We start from the raw sequence: 15,546 nt of genomic DNA, 5'->3' as shown, positions 1-15,546 counted from the left end.
CGACTGCCAAATAATACCATACATATATGACGTGCTTACTATCTGCATGTTATCTATTGCATTTTAGGGAATACTATTGTTCATTGTTTTCCGTTATGTCGGATTTTTTTATTTCTTTTCTTGGGCTGGGTTGGGGGTATAGGCTCTTGCAATATTGTAGCACTAAATTGGACGACATTTGTTCAAACAAATGAAACGTTTGTAACTGTAGAAAACAGAATGTCCAGATGGCGTTAGATATTGTCATGTTGTACTAGTTTGTTTCTCGCACCTTTTTATCATCTTATATGTATGAAAATAATGTTGATTGAACGTATTCGCATGAATTTTTTTGTGTTGATTGAATGTATTCGCAGGATTTTTTATGTTGATTGAATGCGCCTGTTTGATTTTGAAGTTGACTGACTATATCCGCATTTTTTTTTTGTGTTATGTTGATTGATTGTATCCGCATAATGTTAATGTTGATTGAATATATTTGCATTATTTTGATGTTGATTGATTGTATCCGCATGATTTTGATGCTGATTGAATGTACCCTTATGATTTAGACTTGAAAGATAAAAGAAAATCCACATTATCACCTACGCTTACATATCCATTATACATACGGTATAGTGACTTATTTAGTTGTAGATGTTGTCAAGTTTAAATACAGTAATAGTGGAAGGTAAATTCAGTACCGTTTCGTGGAGAATTATCAATGTTTAACTGGGGGTAAATACAATAATAGTAGAAAATAAATTCTTACCGTTTCATCTAGAGTTATCAATAGTTAATTGGCAGCGGTGCTAATAGACAAGTGTTTGTCGTATATTAATAAGTAATCGTTTTTATGGTAATTATCCGGAGTGGATGCATACGAGGGAGTGAGATTGTGTTTGGTATAGACCAATATGTAAACGTCTTTATGGTAATCATATGGAGTGCATGAATTACGAGGGAGTGAGATTGTGTTTGGCATATACCACTATGTAATCCTGTTTATAGTTATGATCCGGAGTGGATGCATACGAGGGAATGAGATTGTTTTTGACATATACCAATAAGTAATCGTGTCAATGGTAATAATCCGGAGTGGATGCAGAAGAGGAAGTGAGATTGTGTTTCTTGTATACTAATAGTTAATCTTGTTTATGGGTATATCTCAGAGTGGATGCAGAAGAGGAAGTGAGATTGTGTTTTTCATCCAGAAAGGGGGGGGGGGGAGGGAGGAGGAGTGGAGGATGTACATATTACGAAGCCAGAGAACAGGAATAGTTAAAAGAGATGGGTGTATGCATTACATATGCACGAATCTTCATATTCTTCAAAATGCAACATATTTGCATTAGTCTCCGTGGTCTTCTGATACCCGCACAGAAACACACAATAGCTATATATGTAATTAAAAAATAAGGCAACATAAGTAGTCTGTATAAATATATTATCTGGCCTGTAACGTTAGGCCAATGGCTTCAATTTCTGTAAATATTTAACGCTACCCCTAATACTGTTTCGTTTTATTTTGTACGTTTTCAGTGAAAACACAAAAAGATGGGGCTGATTATTGTTATAACTTTTGTAATAAAGTTTAATATTTTGTTACTAAGTTTGTTTTTCTATCCTTTTATATCCATAGTAGAGTAATTAATATGGAATTGTTTTTCTTCAGAAACTGTAAAGTGTGAATTAAGATTTATTGATTTGCTTTTCAGCGGCTATAATCAAAATAATTTAAAACTGGGAACCTGAGTTATATTCAGAATTTATTCCCCTTTCCTCAATGTGTGTTTCTTTATGTTTTCGGATATGTTCACCAGAATCATTACTTTTCACCAATCTGGAAATGCTTTCGCCAGCTTCCTTTCCAAATGTAGGTTGCTTCAGGTGCATTTAGAAAACAAGCGAGATGAACAATAAAACGAAGCAAGCAATTTTACACGTTAATAAATCAAGATGTAAATATGAAATCAACTTTAGAAATAATTCATGAAGACAAAATTGCAGAAATATTGTTAATCCTTTTGCTCTGAATATAAAATCCGTCTCGTAGGTAAGCAGACAGGAAAAAATGCAGTGAATGCTGTATACCGATTTTACCCCCGCCACCTTTGATACGCTGAACAATCAGTGAAGGGAATCCTATCATAAGTTGTGTGCATTATGTAGCAGTTGAAACATTACAGAGCTTTTATCGCATATTAACGTTTTTGAGCATGTAAAACAATGTTTCGTGACACAAAGCAGTATTAGGTATGTGTGTACATTTAAAATGTCTCATAAACTGCACACATCACAGAAAAGAAATCAAAATGAATGCAAATGTTTCAGATATTTTAATTTCATATTTTTACAACAATGAACACGGGCTTAAGATTTTAAAAATCCACAATAGAGCACACCACTCTCAGCACCTCTACCCACCCGAGTAGCTACACCCATATGTCCCTGGGATGTGCACTTAACTTCTCATTTACGTCATGCCAGTTGATCTGGACAAGCTTGGTATAATCACGGTGTAGTTGATGCTACAGCTTGGTATAATCAAGGTGTAGATGATGGTACGGCTTGGTAATAATCACGGTGTAGGTGATGCTACGGCTTGGTATAATCACGGTGTAGTTGATGCTACAGCTTGGTATAATCGTGGAGTAGATGATGCTACGGCTTGGCATAATCAAGGTGTAGATGATGGTATGGCTTGGTATAATCACGGATAATCGCGGTGTAGGTGATGCTACGGCTTAATATAATCACGGTGTAGTTGATAGTTGATGTTACAGCTTGGCATAATCACGGTGTAGATGTTGCTACAGCTTGATATAATCACGGATAATCACGATGTAGATGATTATCAAGCTTGGTATAATCACGGATAATCACGATTTAGATGATGCTACATCTTGGTATAATCACAGTGTAGATGTTGCTACAGCTTGATATAATCACGGATAATCACGGTGTAGATGATTATCAAGCTTGGTATAATCACGGATAATCACGGTGTAGGTGATGCTACAGCTTGGTATAATCACAGTGTAGATGTTGCTACAGCTTGATATAATCACAGATAATCACGGTGTAGATGATTTTCAAGATTGGTATAATCACGGATAATCACGGTGTAGGTGATGCTACAGCTTGGTATAATCACGGTGTAAGTGACGCTACAGCTTGGTATAATCACAGTGTATTTTGATGCTACAACATAGTATTATCACGGCGTAGGTGATGCTTCAGCTTGGTGTAATCACGGTGTAGATGATACTACAGCTTGGTATAATCACGGTGTAGGTGATGCTACATCTTGGTATAATTGCGGTATAAGTGACGCTACATCTTGGCATAATCACAGTATAGATGATGCTACAACATGGTATAATCACGGCGTAGGGGATGCTACATCGTGGTATAATCACAGTGTAGTTGATGCTACAGCGTGGCATAATCACAGTGTAGTTGATGCTACATCATGGTATAATCACAGTGTAGTTGATGCTACATCATGGTATAATCACAGTGTAGTTGATGCTCCATCTTGGTTTAATTACAGTGTAGTTGATGCTCCATCTTGGTTTAATTACAGTGTAGTTGATGCTACATCTTGGTTTAATTACAGTGTAGTTGATGCTACATCTTGGTATAATCACAGTGTAGATGATGCTACAGCTTGACATACTCACAGTGTAGATATTGCTACAGTTTGGTATAATCACGGTGTAAGTGACACTACAGTTTGGTATAATCCCAGTGTAGACGATGCTACTACTTGGTATAATCACGGTGTAAGTGACGCTACAGCTTGGTATAATCACGGTGTAGATGATGCTACAGCTTGGTATCATCACGGTGTAGATGGTCTACAGTGTGGTATAATCACGGTGTAGATGATGCCACAGCTTGGTGTGATCGTGGTTTAGATGATGCTTCGTCTCAGGATAATCACGGTGTAGAGGATGTTACTGCTTGTTATAATCAAGGTGTAGATAATGCTACGGCGTGGTATAATCACAGTGTAGATGATGCTACAGCTTGGTATACTCACGGTGTAGATGATACTACAGCTTCGTATCATCACGGTGTAGAAGATGATACGTCTTGGTACAATCACAGTGTAGGTGATGCTATATGTTGTTATAATCACGGTGTAGTTGATGCTACAGATTGGTATAATCATGGTATAGATGATGATATAGCTTGGTATAATCACAGTGTAGATGATGCTACAGCTTGGTAACATCACGGTGTAGAAGATGCTACGTCTTGTTATAATTACGGTGTAGGTGATTATACAGATTGGTATAATCGCGGTATAGATGATGTTGTAGCTTGGTACAATCACAGTGTAGATGATATTACGGCTTGGTATAATCACAGTGTAGATGATGCTACACCTTGGTATCATTACGATGTAGATGATGCTGCGTCTTGGTATATTCACGGTGTAGATGATTCTAAAAATAATTTTGACAGTTGTATTGATATTGTAGTTCAAAAATGAATAGTACAATAACGAATTAAACCGATTAAGAGTTTTATACTAAAAACTGTGCATCGATTTTGTAGAAAACCATATGTAGATGTTACTGAAAAGACGTTGTATGTTAATTTATTTTGTGATTAAAACAGACCTGTCCAAACCTCAGAGGTAATGCAAGTATATTTCAACATAAACCTTGCCATACAAGTATATGTACTTTTTGCACTAAAGATACGGTATTTCATTTCCAATATGTGTGGTCATAGGGCGTTTGGACGTCATCGTCCTTTGTATTTACCAACGTAATTGTACGTACTCCCCTCTGAAGAAAAGACTGTCCTCTGCTTGCTTGGCAAAGTAAAAAAGGAACATATTAGTTTATGTTTGTAAGTGTTTTCTCTGCGTATTTTAATACAGAAAGCGACTTCAAGATTCATGTATGACACAACTAGATAATAATTGGAAATGACTCATTATCCAGATGTTTCATTCTGACCAGCTCGCCTATTACTGTCAAATAAAATATGCATTGGATGTAAGACGGCACTATAATTTACAGAAAAATCACATTTTGTTGGCTAGAAATTTCTCTTCAGAAAGGAAACCTCAGTTATTTTGGACCACTTTGACTATTTCTACAATTGGATTGACTGTAAAAATAGACTCATAAAATGCAGATGAAAACAATAGTTTCTCGGTCAATTCTTATTTCGTAAATAACTGAAGTGGTCCGAATGGTATACATTTAATGAATAATCCGATGGATTGACCTATCAGTTATTGATGTAAACATTTATCTCACTTATCAGCTTTGTCATTGTCAGTCATATATATATATATATATATATATATATATATATATATATATATATATATATATATATATATATATCTTATTTGTAATTTGAGCTATTGGCTTTCATTGCTTGAGGGTGGCGCGGTAGCTCGATTTGTCCATGAGAAAGACACATAGTTCCTATTCCACGGCATGCTATAGCCAATCGTGTGTTTAAAAGTACCCTTGAAACCTAAAAATTACTTCATTATTGTCCATGGCTAAGATTCCAGACTATCTTGAGATATGACATCAGAATTATGGTGCTGGTCGTAACTAAATTTTTCTTCTGGCTGAAAGTAAGTTATGTCGCACATCTTAAAGCATACATACATACACACATACATACATACATACATACATACATACATACATACATACATATAAATGGCATCTTTTCAAACGATTTCTATTGAATGAATGTTTCTGGTTTTTAATTTCATGTTGAATTGTAGAATACAGGCTTTTACGCCTCCTTCGCTTTCTAGTGAATTGGTATCATTTTTCCGACATAGCGGAGCACATACTTTGAACTAGTGTGATTTACGTTCCTTCAGTGTTTCTTTTTAAAAAAAATAACTATAATGCCTCACACCCTTTCTATTCTTATAATTTCCATCTTGTTTTGCGTTTGTCATCCCGGTTCATTTCGCTGAACGGATTTCCTAACAGAAAGCACAGAAAAATGTATGTACACATTTTTTTGTTACAGAATTTCAGATAAAAGTAGCACAAACTAACCGTTGAAATTATTTTTAATTGATAGAACTGCTCTGATTACATTATAACAATTGATAGAAGTGCCTTGATTTCATTATGGCAATTGATAGGAGTGCCATGATTACATTATGGTAATTGTTACGAGTGTCATGATTTCATTATGGCAATTGATAAAAGTGCAGTGGTTACATTATGACAGTTTATATGATTGCCTTGATTATATTATGGCAATTGATAGGAGTGCCTTTGATTATATTGTGTTAATTGATGCGAGTGCCATGATAACATTATGACAGTCGATAGGAGTACAGTGGTTACATTATGGAAATTGATAGGGGTGCCTTGAATACATTATGGCAATTTATATGATTGCCTTGATTACATTATGATAATCGATAGGAGTACAGTGGTTACATTATGGCAATTGATAGGAGTGCATTGATTACATTATGGCAATGGATATGATTGCCTTGATTATATTATGGCAATTGATAGGAGTGCCTTGATTAAATTATGTCAATTGATAGGAGTGCCTTGATTACATTATGGTAACTGATAGGAGTGTAGTGGTTACATTTTTGCAATGAATATGATTGCCTTGATTACATTATGGCAATTGACAGGAGTACCTTGATTCAATTATAATAATTGATAGGAGTGTAATGGTTACAGTATTGCAATGGATATGATTGCCTTGATTACATTATGGCAATTGATAGGAGTGCCTTGATTATATTATGGTAAATAGTAATAGATCAGCACATTTTTATTTTATTACAATGTATAGTTTCTGTTGTGCTTATTTGAAATCATGTGTGACCAAAATACATATTGTAATAATCATAATGAGTTCATAAACTTTAACATAGGGTTCATGGCTTCATAATTTGTTAGGACAGGGGTCTCAGAAACCACTCAATGCGCACAAAACAGGGGTTTCAGAACTTGAAACCCACACCTCAGACAACTGACCTGGGACGTAAGCAACAGTTAAATACTTAGTTGCGGTAGCTTGCGTTCCAGGCAACCAAATGTCCAGATGCATATAAATATCTCATATCCCAGGCATTCCAAATAATAATAATAATAACAATAATAATAATAATGATAATAATCATAGCAACACGAGCAACAATAACAATAACCATAACAACAGCAGTGAACATTGAGCTTACCCTTGCTACCATGTTTGGACACTACATGATCAATCTTGCTTTTTCCTTTGTGATATTATACGTTCTTCGAGTGAGTGACCCCCATTCATAACTTTATCAGTCAATCGTACATATGTTACCTCGGATGTGTGCCGATAACTCACTTTCGAATCACCTTCGCTATTTACAAAACAAGGAGAATGGATGATTTGAATTTTTTCTTTAAACCAGGTATGATTTGTAAAAAGATATTTTGAATGGCATGAAAAATGACTAAGTTTTATTTTGCGCCATCATCCACCCAGAGAGGTTGTTGCCTACTTGCCTCATTACATCAAATGTTTTTCGTTTCTTTTCATTTTTTTTGATTAGTTGACAGTTTTAAACAAAAGTGATAGAATTTCTAACGGCTATACATCAAATGGTGTCAAATATTGAACAATTGAATGGTAGCCTAATGAAGCATGCAGTGCATTTAACCATACTGGGGCCCCGAGTGGCCGAGTGGTCTAAAGCGCTCTCCGTTACGGATCACTGCCATCTCACCTCGGTTCGAGTCTAGGATTCAGCCAATGTGGGTATGTGAGAAAGCTTGCCAGTAGCTTCTCGTGGGTCGGTGGTTCTTTCCGGGGTTTTCCCGGGTTCTTCCTCCACCATTAATACTGGCCGCCATGTATAGCCTATCGTGTGCTGAAAAATGGCGTTAAGCCCCAAAACAACAACAACAACCATACTGCAAACAAAAAGGTCAACCGGTTTATTGACAAGCACAAAAGCAGCAATCGCCCTGGACTTGGCATCTTGACATGAAGTGACATCAATTTCACAAGCAGAGGAAAGGCACGAAGAGGGTATACAACAGATGGGGAAAACAAACAGGTGGAAGAAAGCTTTCTGATTCAAAAAGAAACACACAGTAAAATAAAGCATAACCTAAGAGACGTACATGCTGCTGGCACTTCGAAGAGTTTGACAAATTACAGGACATGAATCAAGTTTGAACCGGTTTTGAGCTCTACTGATCATATATCAGAAGAGTTTGTCAGATAATGTGTCGTCCGTCCGTCCGTTAGCTCATTGTTATTTCTACTTCTTTTAAGCTACTTTGAGAGGATTGCCATACAACTTTGCACGCACATTCATTCGGTTGTCTAGTTGATCGAAAATGAGAGTTCTGCCGTTTAGACATCCAATGTGGGTGCCACTGAAGCCATCTTGAAATCTTCTTGTCGCTACTTCTGAGCGGATGGTCCTATCAACATGAGCGTTTCACTGTCAGCCTGCTTATGAACATCCGAAAGGAAAATAATGCCGATTTTACGTCTAATATGGTCGCCACAGTGGTCATATCGATATTGCATTTTTACCAAAATGACCTTTTATAATATCTAGTTGGTCCTAAATACAAATGGCGCCAGTTTGTTATCCAGTATGGTAGCATCTTGAAGACATTGTTATTATTATTCTCCAAAACGTGAAGTCATATCACATACGCTTTCCACCAAAAAACTTGTTATGATGTCTTGATGGTTTTAGACGATGTTTTATTGGTTCTGAATGAAAGTGGTGCAAATATGACTTCCACAGCAGTAAATTTGAAAATCTTCTTATTGCTGAAGAATATCAGGTACGGCTTCAGCACTGAGCAATGAAAAGGAAAATGGTCTATTCTTGAAATCTTGGAAGTTCTTTTCAGCCAATAGATGATCAATCCCTTCTAGAGACTCTTGTTCTGTGTACAATGGAAATACACTTAGAACTAACTGATTAGATCTCTAACAAATGGGTGAAGTCATGACAAGTGAATATAAATGCGTAGCAACATAAAGATGAAGAAATAAAAGAGTGAATATATTAGTTGACTCATTGTCTATGTTATTCAAACGAGATCGGTTGTGAGACAAAATAAAAATGCCCCGAATGTATGTACAGACTATTATTTATATTCGCCTTAACTTTGTTCGAAAAGAAAAATGAAACCGTGGTGTGTTCAGACCAATCAACAAATACAACCATCAAACTGACTACAACACCGAGAAGTTACGAACGAAACATTTTTTGAATTTGCAGCTTCTCGGTCAGACCTTGTTTCGAAAATAACTGAGGTGTTCCCAAAAGACAATATTTTTGTGTGCAAATATATTGGATTACTGCCATGATAACCATAAATGATATATGTGGCAGTCGATTTATTTTAACTTTTAATATCAAAACATAATCTGAAAAACTGTACAGGCAAATTCAGAGTTAATTGTCTTTATTTAAGAATGTATATATCTTTTCTAGTTGTCTTAATTGGGTTCTTAATAACCAATAAATATCTGCTATTCTTTGCAAATGTCAGTCCTAAGTATTTTTAATTTTTGACAATTTAAGTTCCGATCTTCTTATTTTAACTTCACAAACACTATTAAGCCTATATCTGCATGCACTTAATGCTATGGCAGATCCCGATCTTTGTTTTTCGCAGTTTGACTCGATTTATAAGTGAGTATTTACGGTATTCGATCTCAAATCTGTGTCTTTAAAGTAATAATAATAATAATAATAATAATAATGAGGACTTTGTATGGCGCCTAATCTTTAGAAGCTCTAAGCGCTTTACAACATTAGACAACACCTATAAGTTAAAAAGCATATAATAATATTATTACAAAAACAAACACCATGAAATTAGAAAAAAAAAAAACATTAAAAATTAAAAAACATGCTCAGAATATTTCAGGTAGGAAACATTATTAGATCTTTAAATTTGTTCTTGCAGTCGAAATAAGTGAGTTTTGAGAGCCCTCTTGAATGTGATCACTGTGTCTTTGTGTCTAAGTTCAGTGGGCAATTCATTCCACGTTGCTGGGCCTTGGTATGCAAACGAACGCTGTCCATATGACTTTGTTTTCATACTTGGAATAATGAGTATACGATTGTCAGAAGAGAAGTGTAAGTATCTTGCTGGTGTGTACACATGGGTGAGGTCAGATAGGTATGTTGGACTAGAGTCCGATAGTGAAACGTAGCGCAGAGAAAAAATTTTGTGTTTGATTCTGGGTCGAATGGATAGCCAGTGTAGGGTACAGAGCAGCGGGGAGGTGTGCTCTGATCGTGGTACTCTAAGTATGATCCGAACAGCTGTGTTTTGAAATCCATATGAGACGTATAATACTGTGTCATGTTCTAAACTTTCATCTGATTTTTCGTTATTCTCATTGAGTTTACTATACTAAAAGAAACATAAAGACAGTTCTTTAAAAAAAATATATTCTTTAGACAAATTGCTTGGTATTGACCAGTAATGTTGTAGATTTCTTTGGTTTTCATGTTACACAATTTTCAGACTTCTCTGAGCGCTTTGCTAACTGTGAAATATCATTTTCATTGACTCTCCACGAGTTCCCATGTCATAAAGCATTGGACTTATAAAGCATGAAAACTCAATTTTTAATACAGTTAAAAAATTAAAGATTGGTAACGTGCAGTCTGTTACATGTACATCCGGTACATTCATATTCCTTTCTCATATCCTATATGTGTTGGCTATATGCATGGTATTAGGTCTGCGAAGCCCTTGCATACGATTGCCATAGTTATATGGACTCTTTTTATCATAAGTATGCTTTTAATTAGGATATCATTACGAATGATACGATATACAACGTCAGAGTAATTACGTGTGATTTGTTCAATGATAATGGTATTGTCAGTAATAGTAGAAAATGTAACAAGATTGCAATATCTTAAACCCATCTGTTCCAAGTAGCTCATCCTCAGCTTTATCAAAAGCATCTGTTTAGAGTATTCTTCACCTTCGAGAAGAGGTATGTAAACAATCCAAGATATGAACCACTTGTCGTTTTAAACACTTCCATAAAAAAATAATTTAAAATAATTATTTTTAACATTTTTGAAATAATTGATGTCAAAATCCTAATTTGAAATTATAGATTTGAATCGAGTTGTCTTCTTTCCGCAATTTAATACACAGATTGGTGTTTTCTCAACTTGACGCCAGTTACATGTAAATGCTCAATTTTGAAAATTTTAACAAAATCAACACTAATGAAGCATGTTGTAGGATTCCAATAGTCCAAATTTATTTTATAAATCAACACTAATGAAGCATGTTGTAGGATTCCAATAGTCCAAATTTATTTTATAAATCAACACTAATGAAGCATGTTGTAGGATTCCAATAGTCCAAATTTATTTTATAAATCAACACTAATGAAGCATGTTGTAGGATTCCGATAGTCCAAATTTATTTAATAAAACAACACTAATGAAGCACGTTGTAGCATTCCAATAGTCCAAATTTATTTTATAAAACAACAAGATGATCTAAAGACAAAAATAAACAACGCGTATACACACATTTTCGTTTTTGCATGAAATATAATGACTCAAAATAGAATATACAGTTCGAACATAAGCATATAATTAACATAAAACTGTATTCAACATTTTCACAAGCACTATAAATAAATAATGTTGTTTAAAAAAACAGTGTTGAGTATTTCTATATTAATTTTGATTATCAATAATGTACCAATTCCAATGCATATATTTTTCCAGGTTGGTGTTTAATTTGGGGAAAATCCCTCTTCCGTATGTTCATAATAACGACGGCATCTCATTTGTCTCAAGGGCACTGTTGAACCATTTTTCTGATAATCATGCGTGGTCTATGTTTGTGAGCAAATGTGGTGGATAGCAACGCATAACTCCGCAGTAAATTCGATGCCTATTTTTGATTGGTCAACATGCCCAGTTTGATTGACAGGTCGAAAGTATATTTTTCCTCACTAGAACTTTACCATCATTATGCCTTGTTCTGAGCCGTTATCACGTGATTATTTAAACCAGTTACATCTAATTCTGATTTTGCTTTCAACAATAAAACGTAAGTATTGGTTTCAAAGATATAATATAAATATTGGTTTCAACAATATGTCATGATATTGCTTTCCTTAGTTGTACTTCACCCTGAGTATAATTTCCAAATGGTATCGTGCATCGTTGATTGTTCTCTTCTAGTTACAAGTCACATAATATTTTGGGGGAGAAAAGAAAATTATCTTTGTCATTTTGTGTCATCATTCAGGTACACAGGTGTCGCTTTTCCGATGTTATGTTCTTTCTTGAGTATATTATAGAAGTTGCTTCCACTTGCCATTCCTGGATCCTGTAATAGCTTTATTTGTGCTATTTTAATGCCATGTTCGTCAGTTTTGTCTCATCAAAGCACGCTATGTGCTTGTTTTGAGATAACCTTAATAAGTCACCTGCATGTTCACCTGCAGGAAATTAAAGGTATTGTGAACATGTCGACGCGGATTAACACTATATAAGCTATAATCCCCATCAGTTTCCACTTTAACTGCAGTGATGGATTATTTTATTGTGCAAATAGATTATACATTCTTTCTATGTAATTTACCACTAGGACTTCTGTTCGCAATACAGAGTATTTACTCTGTCAACAAATTACATGCAGTATTTCAAGGTGAAGTACACAACTAAAAACATGGATAGTCCGTGGAGAAAGTATGAAACGAGGTGTTTATTAAAGGCAGATGCACATTATAAAAGCCAGTGTATGGCATCTAGTCTCATTTTAGTTGTTGTTTCAAGAAACATTGATAAAAAAGGTGTATCTTTAGAAATGTCCATGCGATTCATGAAATGGTGTGCAAAATGAGTTGTCAGAGATAATGCCCGTCCACTTTTTCGCAACCTGTTAGACATTATACTCGGCAAATAACTAAACAAATGTTTAACAACTTTGATGTAATAAATTACAAAACAATAACAGTGAAGGGTTTATCGATTCTTTTGCTCGTTATTTGAACACTGGAAAAGTGGGAATTTTTAGTCTAAACCTAGCGCATAAATATTCACTATCTCAGCTTACCTATCCATATGTTTTCTCTCTTTTTATTTTCATCAGTACACTTTTTTACGTTGACAATATACTAATAAATGTCTATTTATGTGACCCACCCCCACCCCAACACACACATAAAAGGACATATCGGGTCCAGGCACATGGTCTAATGTTTCCTCCATTAGAGGTACACCACGACGACCGAATCGGCATGGTCTGGGCAGGAATGTAACCCACACCGTTCAGGTCACAAATCCAGCATGTTATCCACAGTGCCACTGTGGTTTATCACTTTGGAAGACGAGTATAAGCTTGAAGTGGCGTCCTTCTGTGACAGCGATTCATGTAACTGGATATCGAAGCTATACGGTATACACAATTTCGTTTTATACATAGATATTAATAATAAAGTTTTATTTATCAATGGCTTCGATAGTGAATACCCGCTGGTATCAAATTTATGAATAACTGAATATAAAGACTTCTTGCAAGATTTGCGGGAAAGATAATTGGGTTTGTAAAACAGCTGAATCATGATGTATTTAGCATACACATTGTGGTTATACAGGATTGGAGGTAAGAACGTGTTTCCTCGTGTAAGAGACAATAGTTCGAGCCCTTGGATTTAAATCCCTTCCGTAGTTCAGCGGCTACAATGGGCACACTTCAAAGAGAGAATGATTCTTAGTCATGCATCAACAATCACTAAACTAATACATCACATGCCTAATACGTACAAAAAACATTTTTTCCTTAACACAAAAATTGTAGTTATGCAGAATATGATACGTCGAAGGTGGAACGCGTCAAAGCCACTAGCATTAGACTGATAAAAAATTATTTTTTGTCTGCCTTGAGGTTTAAAGTCTATACGATTTCACGATTTGTGTATCACTCACTAGAAATGAGTCCATTTGGACTCATAAGTTACTGTTGGTTCGTCCGGGTCACACACACACACACACACACACATACAGACAGAAAGACAGACATATATATATATATATATATATATATATATATATATATATATATATATATATATATATATTCGTCATAAACCATCCCTGTTGTAAGCCAGACTTTGTTAATTTAAACAAGCGATTGAGCGAGTAGTTAGTTATTCCTACAGCAAACGAAAGTTCAATGATAAATTCAGTTTGCGAAAATACTTTGATTTACAAAAAAATTAAAATAAATTTGTGCAATTAAAAGGACCGTAACAAATATTTATTCAGAGTTTCTTATCCCGTTTTAAAATAGATCAGCCATTACTATAATTGACTGTTCAGACTTGGCAATAGACACGCAAGCCATGTTTTAACCTGCATAAAACAGGACTTGGTCCGTACGTTCACATTATGAATTCCATCTATTATGGGGACATATATAAATTTCTGTTTCGTTTTTACTTCCTGGGATCGTATTATGAATTCATAACTCAACCTATGTTTACATCTTATAGTAATATACAACCTTAAAAAATACGTTGCTGGTAATTTAGCGGGAACTATGTCGATATAGGCAATGTTCAAGCGGTTGAGCCTTTTACAGTTTAGTCTGAATTTTGCATGCACATGAGTTTTGTACGTTCCTTGGAACCATGTAATTACTTACAATGGCATTCTGTAAAGAGCTGTTTAAGAAAACTGCTGGTTTAATACATCTTAAGAACTCGATGAAATGCTTATTTGTAAAGTCAATAAAATCTATAATTCATTTACTGGTCCAATTAATCAGATACCAGATTACAGATAATTAACATTTCAATTAGCATGGCATGTGCATGTATATATTATTGCGTCCCAGAATATGAACAAATATTTGTTTGCCATGATCAGAGGGTCGCATTGCTAAGGAACTATGATTTAAATTTCAAACTCAGTTTACGGTGCATACCTAATTCGATTCCGTAGGGTGTGCGTCTTCAATCTCGTATATGTATAGCATGTAAACCTATCCTTTTAGCGCGGAGAAATATGGGGATTTCAATCTAGGTACAAAATATACTGGTTTCAAATTAGAAGAAGATGTAATAATAAATTCCAGCTTGCCGACTGCCATTTCTGCAATCTGTTTAAAATTGCGGTATTCTTATCAATCAGTATTTTTCTTCTGTCGGAGATGTCGCTTTTGCTCAGACTGCATTCTTTTGTCTTGTTATCACATGCCTCAAGTTTTTGTCATCATAGTAAACGAAATGGTACCTTTTAATTCAGTTTTATTGACGAATGCCATTTCATCGGGTCCAAAAGCGGTCATGACATTGCATCGTGCTGATTCAGTATCGTCGCGTTACTCGGTCACTGTGCATTCCTAAACAAACCTTTGTGAGGGCAGAGATCTAATGAATACATATCAATAAATAGGTATCACATATTGTAGGCCGTCTTTTCGTATTGCCGTGTTCCATAAATCAGATGTCATGAGATACTGTAAAACAAGATCACGTCTACATCAAGGATAGGATCAATTGGTTTTATCTCCAACCTCACAA

The 15,546-nt window shown here is 35.1% G+C and overlaps 1 protein-coding gene across 1 annotated transcript in view; it reads left to right on the top strand.

The window, feature by feature from the left end:
* The window catches only part of LOC149777532 (uncharacterized), a 7,451-nt gene extending 5,864 nt beyond the window's left edge, over positions 1 to 1,587 (top strand). Inside the window, exon 1 of the mRNA XM_089942124.1 lies at positions 1 to 1,587. This exon is cut by the window's left edge and continues 5,864 nt beyond it. The gene's annotated coding sequence lies outside the window, so the exon portion shown is untranslated.
* Positions 1,588 to 15,546: the final 13,959 nt, after the last annotated feature.

This window comes from Sinohyriopsis cumingii, chromosome 18 (genome assembly GCF_028554795.1).
Source record: "Sinohyriopsis cumingii isolate HCF-2022 chromosome 18, ASM2855479v2, whole genome shotgun sequence".
Classification (NCBI taxonomy): Eukaryota; Metazoa; Mollusca; class Bivalvia; order Unionida; family Unionidae; genus Sinohyriopsis; species Sinohyriopsis cumingii.
This window is presented reverse-complemented; position numbering and strand designations above follow the sequence as displayed.